Source organism: Phasianus colchicus, chromosome 1 (assembly GCF_987193195.1).
Source record: "Phasianus colchicus chromosome 1, bPhaCol1.hap1.1, whole genome shotgun sequence".
In the NCBI taxonomy this organism is placed as follows: Eukaryota; Metazoa; Chordata; class Aves; order Galliformes; family Phasianidae; genus Phasianus; species Phasianus colchicus.
In genome coordinates, this window is record NC_143436.1 from 37154313 (window position 1) to 37167406 (window position 13094).

Consider the following 13094-nt stretch of genomic DNA (forward strand, 5'->3'; position numbering starts at 1 on the left):
TTTCCTGCACATTTTCTGCACCTCTAGACACAGGCAAAAAAGCATTGGGGAAATAGTATGTTTATGAAAATGAATTTCTGACATCTGTGTATATAAGCAGCTAAGGCTTATTGAATTAAAATATATCATCCAGATCTCTTCATGTGACTCAGCTTGTACAGCTGGTAATAAGTTTTGTATTTAAACATAAGCAGCAAAGATCACATGATGGTTAAATGGCTTTAGTGCAGATAACACTCATTTGCATATTTTACAAATTTGAACAATGACGATTAGTGCAGCAATACTAATCCTACTAGTGTTATTTCTTGTAAAGTTTTAAATATCCCTGACATAAAACATTACCATATTATTATTTTCTTGTGGTAGGTATCTCAAATTACTTGTCCAAAGCAAAATAAACAAACAAACAAACAAATAATAAAAATACTAGAATTAGTGGTCTCCAATGATATTGTAGCATGAGGTTAGATATGCTTCATTTCTGGTCCACAAAATGTTAAAAATATATATTTTTCAAGTTTCAGGTAAAAAAAAAAAGGCAACATTTACTGCATTAAATGAAATTCTTAAATTCTTACAAGCAGAATGGAATCTTGTCTTTTGGAAGCACAATCTGAGATTTAAAGATTGGGCAACATTTCCAAAAATAATGGATGTTAGATCTCTTCTAGTACCACAATGCTAGTACAGTAGAGGAAGCAGAAGAGTAGTTTGCTTTTTGTCTTCCAAGCTGGCCATTGCTTGAAGACAGGTTGGACATGAATCTGCTTTTGCAAGGTGGCATCTGACTTCCTTTGCACTGCTTCTTTTTGTAAGCTGTTTATCTCATGACCTGTGAGTTTTCTTGCTTTTGTTCTTCCTATAAACCCCTCTCCCACTGGTGGTGGGGAGGTGAGTGAGCAGCTGTGTGGGTACGTAGCTGTTGGCCAGGGTCCAGCCCATTGCAGCAGGACACATAACTATATGCGGATTATTCACATGTTACTAATAAGCGCTTATTCATATTCATTGGCTTTTCCTACTTGACCTTGTGACAGTTTGAACTCTAATAATTTGTATATGATTCTCCAAAAACATTCCTGGAATGAATGGAGTGCAATGCCTTTTGTTTGTTTGTTTTCTTCTTGGTACTAATAATTGTAATTTTAATTATGATGGGCACCATGTAAATAATGACGATTAGGTTTTCTTCTAATTTAGGAAAACATGAACTGGCTAAAAAGTGGGCTTGGGAAACAGGTGAGGGCAGAGTATGTGACTGTTAAATGTTTCTTTCATAAGGTTTGGGGTCTTACATTTTATGATAAAGGGATTTTACAGAAAGATTGTATTTGAATTTCTGGGGATTGTGAGGTTAATCCGTAATTTGGCACTGTGCAAAACTGCACAATTTCACATTGCTTTGTAGTTGTGTTCCTACCATACTTCTGTATTGTGTGTGTGTTTTCAGTTTGTTTATTTATTTAAGCAGACACCTACGTGAAGAAATCTTCCTGAGATGGAAGAGGCTTAGAGGTTTATACCTAAGAAGAGACATCCAACTTCAAAATAATCATTGATTGTAAACAAGTTACTGAGTGCAATTAATAACTTCAAAATACATGCAAAATTGAATTATCCATTACAGAAGATAGTAAAATTAAGAAAAAGAGAAAAAGAAGACATAGCTGCACATCCAAGCAAATTATATTAAAGGCCTTACGAAATTTTCCTTTGTATGAGTTCAAAATGCAAGTTAAAAACATGAGATATTTATATAAGATATGAGATAAAAATGAGATAATTTACAGAAGACTATAAAAGCTTTTCAAAACAGAGAGTAGACTATAATCTTTACCTGTTTTCCTGAGTTAATATTAAAAATAGATCAGCCACATTGGTACTCACTTGGCGACAAGAAATCTATTTTTGGGGACTGTTAAATCATTCACTACCTAGCAGTTACTAATGAAGACTTCTTTAAAATGTGAGGATGTCAAGGTTGTCACATGAGGTAATAACTGTCTGGTGGAGGAGCTGCCAGTTCAGTCTTTCACTAAGCGTAGAAAAGATTTTTTTCTTTTGAGAGAGGCTTTATTATTAGGAATAGAGAATAGTTACTGCAGATAACTTTAAATGGAACACACGTACTCAAGTAGCAGTTAACTTCTTCCAGTGATATGTTTTAAAAAGAATTCCAATTGCTTCCAGAGAGCATAATGCCCATTCCTTTATCATGAGGTCAACAACTGAGGAACTCACTGACATTTGAGACTCTCAATAAGCCTCTCTGTAAGGACTCAAAGAAATGAATGACATGCTGAGAAGTAAGCAAGGTCAGAAACTTAACTGTAGAACTCATGCCATCATTAAGGCAAAGACAACTTCAGCTGAGTTTGTATTGTACTTGAACCTAGTACATCTAAGTTAACACCGAAGACCCTAGTGAGTGCATAAAGAATTTTTTTGCCCTGTACAGGGATGAATAGCATCACTTAATTCTTCGGATTGTGTGCACATGTAATCATGATTGATCTAAATACAGAGCTAGAAATATCCTATAGTGTTTTTATCCATTTGCTGGCTTAACATAGGCATGTATTTTTTTTATTTTTTATGTATCTTGGAGTCGGATTCCTCTTCAGATAAAGGATTAAGAAAAATGTTATTTATGGCACATGGATGCTAAAGTCAATGTCATATTAGCTCTAGATGACAGATCTTATGTCTGCAATCTTTTTTTTTAATACTTCCAAAATACTTCAAAGAGATAATCTGAAACTATCCGTGCAAATCAGCATGTTTTTAAATAATAAAATCAAGTGTAGCTTTTCAATCAAATGTAAATACTGCCATGGGCTGCATGCAAAATGTTGGATCGAGAAAGAAGTGAAAAAACTAAACCACACCATAAAGCCTCATATGAGACTTTTCTTTTTATGAGGCAGGCAAAACTGTGCTACAGCATTTTCATCTATATAAACATCCAGTATCTTTGTTAAAAGCACAATGGAAATGATGAGAAGCAATACACTGAGGTGTTCTGCACTTTTTATCAGTTCTTAGCATTAATCAGTATGAACATTTTTAAAGTAGTATTTCCTACAGCATATACTCAGAGCAAAGAATGACAAAACTGGCCTCAGACACAACTCATAATTGTTACAACAATAACAGAAGCCCTTATCTACAAGCTTTTTTTTGGATGGAGGGCACGATGAGTTATAAGAGTGGATAAAAATGAATAACTCTTCATTTTGACTGGGAAAGAAAGTTTTCTTCTTTATTTGCCCTTCAGAACTGTATTTCTGGGTGACTGAGAATGCATATCTTTAGCTTGGGAATAAAGGACTTGTCTTTTCACTTTATATAACTTCCACATATTATATAAGTAGTAATTTCTCAAGTGTAAAAACTGCAGAATGTATCACCTCACTTTTCCTGTATTATAACAAAATGCTTTTCAACTAAGTCACTCTTTCCCTGGTGTCACATAATAAACACGCAGCCTATTTTGCAGATTTATGTCAGGCAGAAGTGGGTTATTTCTACAGCTATGGAAGACAGCGCAGAGTTTCAGAGGTTCAGTTCTCTATCAATACAAATTTAAAAGTATAAACATTTACAGCAGATACAATCGGCTTTGTAAAGGGACTGATATGGCAGAGCAGCATCTATGCAGGAGGAGACTTTGTTACAGCAGTTGTGCCAGTGTGTTCTTCATGATTCTGAGTCGCCCTGTGGTCTCAACATATCTCTGTTCAGCTTGCCTGTCCTGTGACACTGCTGTGCCCTTGTCAAACTTTTAGGCTCAGGGAGCCTGCTGCCACTTTCCCTCTTTGAGATTGTATTCTCTTACTATTCTGAGAGACTTTTAGTGTTCTACAGACAAGACACAGGTGTCATGGCTGTTCTAATGAAGACTATGCTGTCTTACCATCTGTCCTTGCCTGTAGAGTTAGGTGTCCAGCAGCATCAACTTTTGGATTTCACCTTCTCTTTCCACCTCTTGTTTACTACATGAATCCCATTTGCAAGGCTGGGATTAGTATGGTTACAGCAGTAACTCTTCATTTTTTAATACTGCAAATACAGTACAAACAACAATGATAATAAGAATAAAATACTGTACAATTTTTTTTTTTTACCTAGAAACCCTAACTTTTTAAATGTTTACAGAGCAGTTCCATAACCTCCAATTAGTGGATTGCTATGCTTTGGCTGCCTCTTTTTTAATGTGTACACTCAAATCCTAGATGGTTTGAAAACTGCCTGGCATAAGGTAAAACAGTGCATGTTTCACCCCTATGAGCCAGCATAATGCCAAGTTTTAACCTATTTTGACTGCACAATATCAGACATTTCATTCCTTATGTGGTAAAAAGAATCCACAGTGTTATTGACAATTTGCTTTAAGTAATAGCTGGCAAATTACTATTCTTTTAATAGTTTTTACCACCTCATGCATGGTAAGCATCACAGCCCAACAATTTTCATGTTCTGAGATAGCTCACATTTTTTGATAATATTCAGAGGGAGAGAAAAAAATGTTGAATAGCTGAGGTTATTATATAACATGATCCAAACCAGTCTTGTCAGAGCCATGGGTATACAAATATGCCTTGAATAGCATAGGCTTTTAAGGAAGCAGCTATAGAAGATGAGTTGAAATCAGTTCAATAAGTTGCCAAATAATATTATTCTAAAAATCCACAGTTTGGGTATGATTACCATGTCCCGTATGTTGCATTTGCTTTCAAATAGCAGCTGTTCTCAGGAGCATCCAGTCCCAGGTAGAGGGCATGGTTGGAGCTTCACACTTGGATTGGATTGACTTGGATCAGTTCCGCTTACTGTCATCAGATAATCTTGGACAAGCAATTGCTGCCCTGTGGGGATTGCAAACTGATATTTAACTAACAAATTACATGCTATAGGACGCATGGTGACAACTTCATTAGAGTGGTGAGGAACACTGAAACACACCCAACATTTTGCAACATCTACGTCATTCTTGTAATGATAAGCCAACTCAAGGGTATCTTTATAGTTCACGCGGTGATACAATGACTTTCAACTTTCAGAGGACAGTGTTTCTGGGTTCCTTTCTGTTGATTTTCAGTTGTCTGTGTATTGCCTCAGTGTAGACTCAAGTTTGGGCTTGCAAGAGTGGCGCAGTTCAGAGTCAGGTTCTGGAAGGGCTTATTTTACTGTCGAGATCACAAACGTTTCACTAGAACCTTCTAATAATTCATCATGCCATCATCAATCACCTGTAGCTTGGGTAGATGCAGTGGCTTATGTGCCTTGACACCATGGTAGAGATCTGGCCATTTAAAGACAGTTACTTTACAGATTTGGAGCAGTTTATTTAAATCAAAATTCTTCCTTTCAACAGCTCCTGAGTGTAAATGCTGTTAGATTTCTGAGGCTTCACAGACCATCTGAACAATGTGCTCTATGAACCGAGTCCCTCGGTCACTGTGTAGTGTGAAGGGTATGCCAAATCAAAGAATCAAACCAATAGTTTCTTGGTGACAGCAGCAGTATCTGCGTGTCTACACTGACTCTACATGGCCTCTACCCATCAGAAGAACATGTTTATGATTACAAGACTGTATCTGTACTTACAGCACTTGGTTATCTGTATAAAATATACTTAGAAATTCACAATGGGATCCCATTGTTTTGGGTGTGCAGCAACTTTGGTTTGGACCATTTGCAAACCAACTTTCTATACTGCTGCAGACACAACCCCTTTTTGTGAGCATGAGCCGCCATGTGAGTCACACCAGCAAGAGAGGGGAAGGGAATGTCAGGTGCAATAGAGCCACTGCCCTGAGATTGACACAAGGAACTGAGGTGTGACTGGTACCTCTGCCCAAGCTAGCCATCGTTTTCATCTTCTGGGTCCAGTCTCTGTAAAATAAGGCAGTTTTGAAAGAAAAGCATGTGGGGATGAGGCCCTTCAGCTACAAAAAGGATTATGACTGTATTCTGTAGGGGAACATCTCTGAGATCATAGATTCAAGGAGTGGCTTAAGCTGGAAGGGACCTTAAAAAAAGATCACCCAGTTCCAAACCACCACCATGATCAGGCTGCCCAGGGCCCCATCCAACCTAGTCTCACACATCTCCAGGCCCCATCTGGAATACTGCATCCAAGTGTGGAGCCCCCCGTACAAAAAAGACAGCGAGCTGTTGGAGAGGGTCCAGAGGAGGGCCACAAAGGTGATCAGGGTAGCTGGGCTTGTTCAGCCTGGAGAAAAGAAGGGTGACATCATTGCAGCATTTCAATACCTAAAGGGAGCCTACAGAGGGGAGGGGAATCAACACTTTGAAAGGGTAGATAACTGCAGGATGAAGAGAAATGGTTTTAAGTTGAGGGAGGGGAAATTTAGGTTGGACATCAGGGGGAAATTCTTTACTATGAGAGTTGTGAGGTGCTGGAACAGGCTGCCCAGAGGGGTTGTGGATGCCCCATCCCTGGAAGTGTTCAAGGCCAGACTGGATGGGGCCTTGGGCAGCCTGGTCTAGCATTAAATGAGGAGGTTGGTGGCCCTGCATGTTGGAGGGGGGTTGGAGATTCGTGATTCTTGAGGTCCCTTCCAACCCTGGCCATTCTGTGATTCTGTGATTCTGTGATCTCCAGGAATGGGGCATCCACAGCTTCTCTGGGCAACCTGTGCCAGTGCCTCACCGCACCCTGAGTGAAGAATCTCCTCCTAACATCTAACCTATATCTCCCTCTTTCACTTTAAAGCCATCACCCTCACCCCCTCCCCCCTTGTCAGACCGAGTAAAAAGTCAGTCCCCCTCCTTCAAGTACTGCAAGGCTGCAATGAAGTCTTCCCAGAGCCTTCTCTTCTCGAAGCTAAACAAGCTCTAGTATCTTGTTCTGGCACAGTTCAACATTCATGTGCATCTCCATTGCAAGAGGCACATCACAATGCTGTGGGTTTAAGGGTAGAACAGCAAATAAGAAATGCTGGCTGAAAAACTGAAGTAATATTTGTTCTCCATTTGTTAACCATAATTTGTAAATATGCTGGGCTTTCCATTTCAAAAGGAGGGATTTGACAAGGTGAGAAATGGCAAGAATTAAAAGATAATGAAGAATCAGGATATCTGGATCATTTTTTTCCAATTTAAAAAAATAATAAAGCAGCAGCAGCATCTGTTTTATTTGTTTGGTGTTTGTTTTTTTTTTTTTTTCCTTTAGATGTCTTTTCCTAACAGCTGAAAAATGCATCCCATTAGACCTGGTCCACCAGCCTGCCTGAAAACTTACACTCAGTAATTCATACTATTAAACATATCAACATTTATACTATTAAACATATTAAAGATGCCAAATTTGCAAAAAATAAATTAGTTACAAAAATTATAATACAAAATAGATTATGAATTATGCTTTTCAGTTTGTAGCTGTAAAAAGTGTTGAGATTGCATTTCTGGAAAACTGAATCCATATGTAGAGAAGCATGACATGACCGTTAGTGCCAGGACAATATTTTCAGTTTTACTTACAGCACTTCACTGTTATTCTTCAGCTTGTTCTGAATGATGAAAATGCTGGAAAATTAAAGAATTTCAAATGTTTTGTCTAGCTCTAAACACCTGTTGTTTGCACTGTCTTCAGGAAAACTCAGGAGCCTTCACTTGGCAGAATGCATCTTTAAAACTGCAAGAAAACACAAGATAAGGGTGATGTTCACAAAGGCTTAAAGTAAAGGCTAATATTTGACTTCGTACTGCTAAAGAGGGGGGCATGGGTACAGACCCTGGCCTCAAGGCCAACTTGTGCTTAGAACTAACCCAGTCTCTGGGGGATCTCCTACAAACAGCTGGTTGGAGCAATTCAAGTGCAGCTGGAGAACAAACCTGCAATTAAACAATGTGTGGATTATGGAGAGGTCAAGTGCCTGAGCTACTTCAAGGCCCTGTTTATTTATTTGGCAGTATAAAATTGTCACCAAGGTCTTCTCTCATAGTTAACGGGCAAAGAAAAATGTCTTTACCAGTTGTTTCAGTTCAGCGTTAGCTGACTGCAGAGGGAGCGCACAAAAAAGAAATCTTCTTGCTTTAATTAATGGGAAGGGAGTGGCCCACATAGGCTAAACTTTAATTTGTACATGCATCATGAGTGTCCTAAGACATGAATCAGTGACCATCATAACCAGTGGCTTTTAGTTGTATAGAAAACTTTTTGTTACTAGTTGAACTCAGGATCTTGGATGCAAGCACTTATTTAAAAGTGCATCTGTGTGATAGTGCCGACTCCGTAATGCAAATTCTTAAATTGCAAGAAAGAAATCTAAAGCCTTTGACAAACATCTTTTGTGTTTGAATTTTTAGGCAAAAAAAAAAAAAAAGAGTGGTTTATTTTTTAACGAGTACTTTGTTCACAAAGACTGGGTCAGCTCCAGCTTACAACTAAATCAGTAGCTGATATAAGAGAAATTAAATTTGTAAATTAAATTCCAGAAAGGTTAATGAACTCACAGGTGTGGGGCTCAAGAAAGTAACATTAAAGCAGGCTGGCTGAAATCTCAAGACAGAAGAATGCAAAATATATGTAAAAAAACATGATCTACTAAAATAACCAAGGATGTTAACTATATTCACTTTTTATTCTTTTTAGATTTATTCTGATAAGGTCTTGTTTGAATTCAATTCATTTTCCTTCCTGCATATGTATTATCCAGTGCCTATGTCATCGAGAAAAAATACCAAATGGGGGAAAACTTGGCAGCTATGAGTTAATCACTTGTTATGGCAATGTCCTGAACTTCCAAAAACTGAAGTATCACCTCAGATCTATGTGGAAAAGCAGAACACCAAGTTTTGTTTATCTTTGTTATGACATTGATGGAAAGTATATGCAAACTCCTTTCACAAACTAAGAATGTACTTACTGTGGGCAGTTAGTACAGCAAGTCAAAATCACAACCTTTTCTGAGATAAAAACAATGGCACCTTAAGTGTTTGGCACAGTGACAGGGCACTGCAACTTCAATACCAATTTATGACACTGGGTGGATCTCTGAATTCAGAAGAAGAAAAGAAACCCTTTACTTGACACTGTCTTGGTGGGAGAGCTGTGAGTTGGGCTCCACCTCATTAGTTAGCCACTTGATTTCTCCACTTCTTATCTGCTTCGTGGCAGGGCGTGTTGCTGTGGCATCGCTGCTGTTTGTGGCTGAAAGAATGTGGCTAAATTATCATAGCAAAGAAGCAGAATAGATAGTTGAACGTTCCTTCTGATAAGACTTCAGCTGTAGAGAATGTTGGGAATCTGCAATTCTTTGTCATAGAACTTGAGATCGTCTTGCTTTTTAAACACTTGTTCTGCAGCAGTTCCATTGAATCTGGGTTGAGCAGAAGTCTTGAAAGGTAAGGGATATTTCTGCTTAACTTTTGAGTGCACATTGTTATAGCCATATGTCTTATGTAAAACTTCTGTTCTTTACTCTGCACTTGTATTTTTTTTTTACGGAAAATCACAACATCTCTTAAATAATTATCCAGTTTCTGTAGTGAAAACGTTTTCAGATCTAGGAGTGTTTTAAGTTAGATATCCAGGTATTTTCCTGAGTGGACTAAAATTCTGTGCTGACAAAATTGAAACTACTGTATTCTCGTATATAAAGTATTTCCTGTTCATTATTAAAGTGTAGATTATATTTCCAGCAATTCAGCTTGTTGCCTCAGAGAACTTATGATTTCATCTATCTGCAAAGTGGAGCTAAGTCTGTGCGGCACATAATGTTCATCTGGTTTAACAGAAAACTCTGAACAACTGTCCAGGTATAAAGCAACATATAATTATTCAGATGTACGTTAGACGTACATAATTTACAAGCTACTGTAAATCAAATAAGTAGTTTTGAATTTGTATTCTAATCTTACTTATAGCATCATATCCTTATATATCCTTTTGGCAGTGTTGCACCATGGGGAAGAGAAGTAGTCCACTTTAAAAACATATTGAACATCGCTGTTTTATGTAGTACTTTTAATAGGCTACTACTACAATGTAGGGTTTCCTGTGTCCTTAGACTGATTTAACATAATGTTTCTACAATATCTGAAGTGTGTGGAAGTCTTCACAGTGCTGTGCATTTGAATCTAGGTGCACTACTCTGGTGGATAATCCTCTTGAGAATTTTCCTTGCAGTTTCTTTGCCAGTTATGGAGGTTAAGCATCATGGATTTTACTGAAGAATCCAGACACTCTGGTTAGGGTTCATAGCATTTTTTTACAAATGTTTAATAGAACATTTAATATAACATTTCATTATGTATGAAAAGAATTGGCGGATATCTGGTTTTATGTGGTTCTTGATTCACTTTCTCATGTGGCCTGGATGAACACACCAGTATTATTCCCTTCCCTTTACCTTTGCTGAACCATAATGTTAGTGAAGCTCTTTTAACCTCTTATGATTTAACTGCTACAGAAATGCAAAATATGTAATTCAAAGAGAGGGAACAACTTCAGTACTTACTCTGTATCTTCATAAATGATGCTCCTAATTCTCAGATGCAGTATCACATTCATAATGTTATACCAATATTGTCTTCACATCATAAATCATTCAGCTTAAAATTCAGATTGCTTTTGATACTAGATTTTCTGCTAATCCACGCTTTAATAACCTGAAACAGTGAAATAAAGCTGCTTTGAAGTTGATTTATGAGGCATTTTGCACGCTTCACTAGGTTTTATGTAATGGATTATACATTTACCAGAAGAATATTTAACTGCAGAAAAGAATTTAGAAAGCTATTTTTCTCTATTTCCCTAGTCAGAACTGAATTTTGTACATAAACAGTAACATCTGTTGTGTTAATCAACTGAAAGAAATATAAATGGACTACATTCAATTATGTATGAAGTGATTACTACCTTTTTTTTTTTTTCCAATCAGAACTACCAGTAACACATAAGTATTCATCACATAATTCAACTGAAATGAACTTACTCATCACTGAAAACATGAACTGTACCACTTTCATCCATGCATCTAAAATCAGTCCAAATTGCAATGGCTCAGGCAGCTGAAGCAAACTAGCAGGGACAGCACCTTAGTCATCTGTGCTTCTCTGCTGTGTGTACATCAGCTCAGTAAAAGCTGGATTTTTGCCAATTGCTGGTCTGTCTAGTGAGTATTTGAGAATAATTCATCCTCTGGTTTGAAGGAGATATGTAAACAAAAGGCAAGGGTAACCCAAAACTCAGGGCTTTTCTGCTTTACCACTCTGAAAGATAGTTGCCACTAGTAAGAAATACCCACTTTCTGTATTAATTTCTTAGGAGCAATTAAAAAAAAAAAAAGAGTGGAAATTTAATAGGGAGCATGAAGCAAAAAAGTACAGAGAAAAAAATCATTTAATCAGGGTTTGAGAGCCAATCTCTTCTTTAATCAAACAGCAATTTTCACTGCTTGATTTTAAAATAGTAATTAGTAAGAAAATACATCAGCCTGATGGTGTTAACAGCATCTGCCTTGAGATTTTGGGTCAGATCTGCACATTGTGTAACACATCTTCACTGACTTGAACAGCACTTGAACACAAATGGTTCATCCTGGAGTTTATGTAATTTCTCTGGTTTGTTACAAAAGCATCCTGATATCTTTTACATAGAAAAGGCAGAATCGCTTGCAGCAACTGAAATAACATTGGAGAAGAGGAGCAGAAGATATGAAGTTGTTCCCTGACTGGAGAACTGGCAAGTGAAGCATTATCACCTATTGACTTTGCTGGCGGTTACCCCTACTAAAGCTTATAGTGCAGCTGAGTGCAGTTTTATCTCAGAAGAAAGAAACAGCATGATAAGTAACTACTTGAAATATCTTAGTCACACAGACGCTGTGTTTTGGTATTAGCCTCTAGCATTAAACATACGTAAGTCCATCAAACAATTGGACTTGACAGCCTGTTGGTGTCGTTTCTTTATCTGGAAGAAGTGTTTAGGTATTTTATGATTTTCTTTTTTTTTTTTTTCATTTGGGGAAGTGCTGTTGTACTGAAATGAAAGCATATTCTGTTCAGCTAATTTTCTGTTGGTTCCTTACTCAGGACAGAATGTAGAAAAAAACTCATACAATATGGATGTCCCTTAGAAGATAGAGCAGTCTGGTGATTCAAGTAGTCAATTAAATACAATAAACCCAGTTTCAATTATTCCATGGTCAGATTAGCACTTTCTATTAAATTTATATCCCTAAGAAAAAAAGAATAACATGACAAAAACAGAGCTCTCACAGACAGGAATAATGTTTAAGCAGAGAAGAGAAATGGAGAGTACCACCACAAAGGGAGAGAAAAGAGGCAGAAAAGCAAAGAAGAGCAGAACAGTTATTTTGTGAAACTTTGGAAACATTATGCTGTAAAACACCAAATCTAATGAATTTTAATACGTTCATAAGAATGAATGCAAAAGAGTTAATTTTAATTAGCAGGCTATATACAGTAACATGCTATTAACTTCACTTTATCATGTTGCCTTAGCTCATCTCACATTCCTGTCTCCTGTTAAATCCCCATGATTATTTTTAATTCTAGATTCTGTGCTGGTTGTATTTTGTATCCTCTATCTGTACAAATACCCAAGCTACTTATAACAATATCATACTGTTTTTAGATTTGATCTTCTTTCTTACTTCAAGTATGTATTTGTATCTCAAAGTGTAGGGAGAAACTTTCAAGCAGTAGTTACTTGCCATTTTTAAATTAACAAGCTTTTCAGCTACAAAAGCCAGAAGTGTATATTTACATATAAGGAAAAATTGTATATGAAATGTACATATTGCATGTATCACTGTTGTCATTGATTCAAGATGGCATTTTAAGTACGTAAATTCTAAACTCACAATACTGTCAATAACTAGATGAATATTAAATTAAAAAAAAAAACAACCTTAGAAGTGTGATGATTTTTTTTAATTTCAAGACCAAGAAAAAACAAAGGGCAACATTTAGAAAGCAGGAGTTTAAACATAGTATTTGGGCAAAGAGCTGTAGATTCATTACTTTCCAAAACGTGCCTGCTTCCTTCAGTTTCCAAATATAGAATTTCAAGTTTCTTTCTTTTTCACTTTCTA

The 13094-nt window shown here is 36.9% G+C and overlaps 1 long non-coding RNA gene across 1 annotated transcript; it reads right to left on the bottom strand.

Annotated features, from left to right (window-relative positions):
* Window positions 1-2619: 2619 nt before the first annotated feature.
* LOC149919509 (uncharacterized) lies at window positions 2620-10638 on the bottom strand. The gene is made up of 3 exons (XR_016465859.1): window positions 10494-10638; window positions 7513-7666; window positions 2620-4871 (listed from the first exon to the last, which is right to left on the bottom strand). It is a non-coding gene; the product is annotated as an uncharacterized LOC149919509 (long non-coding RNA).
* Between the last annotated feature and the right edge of the window lie 2456 nt (window positions 10639-13094).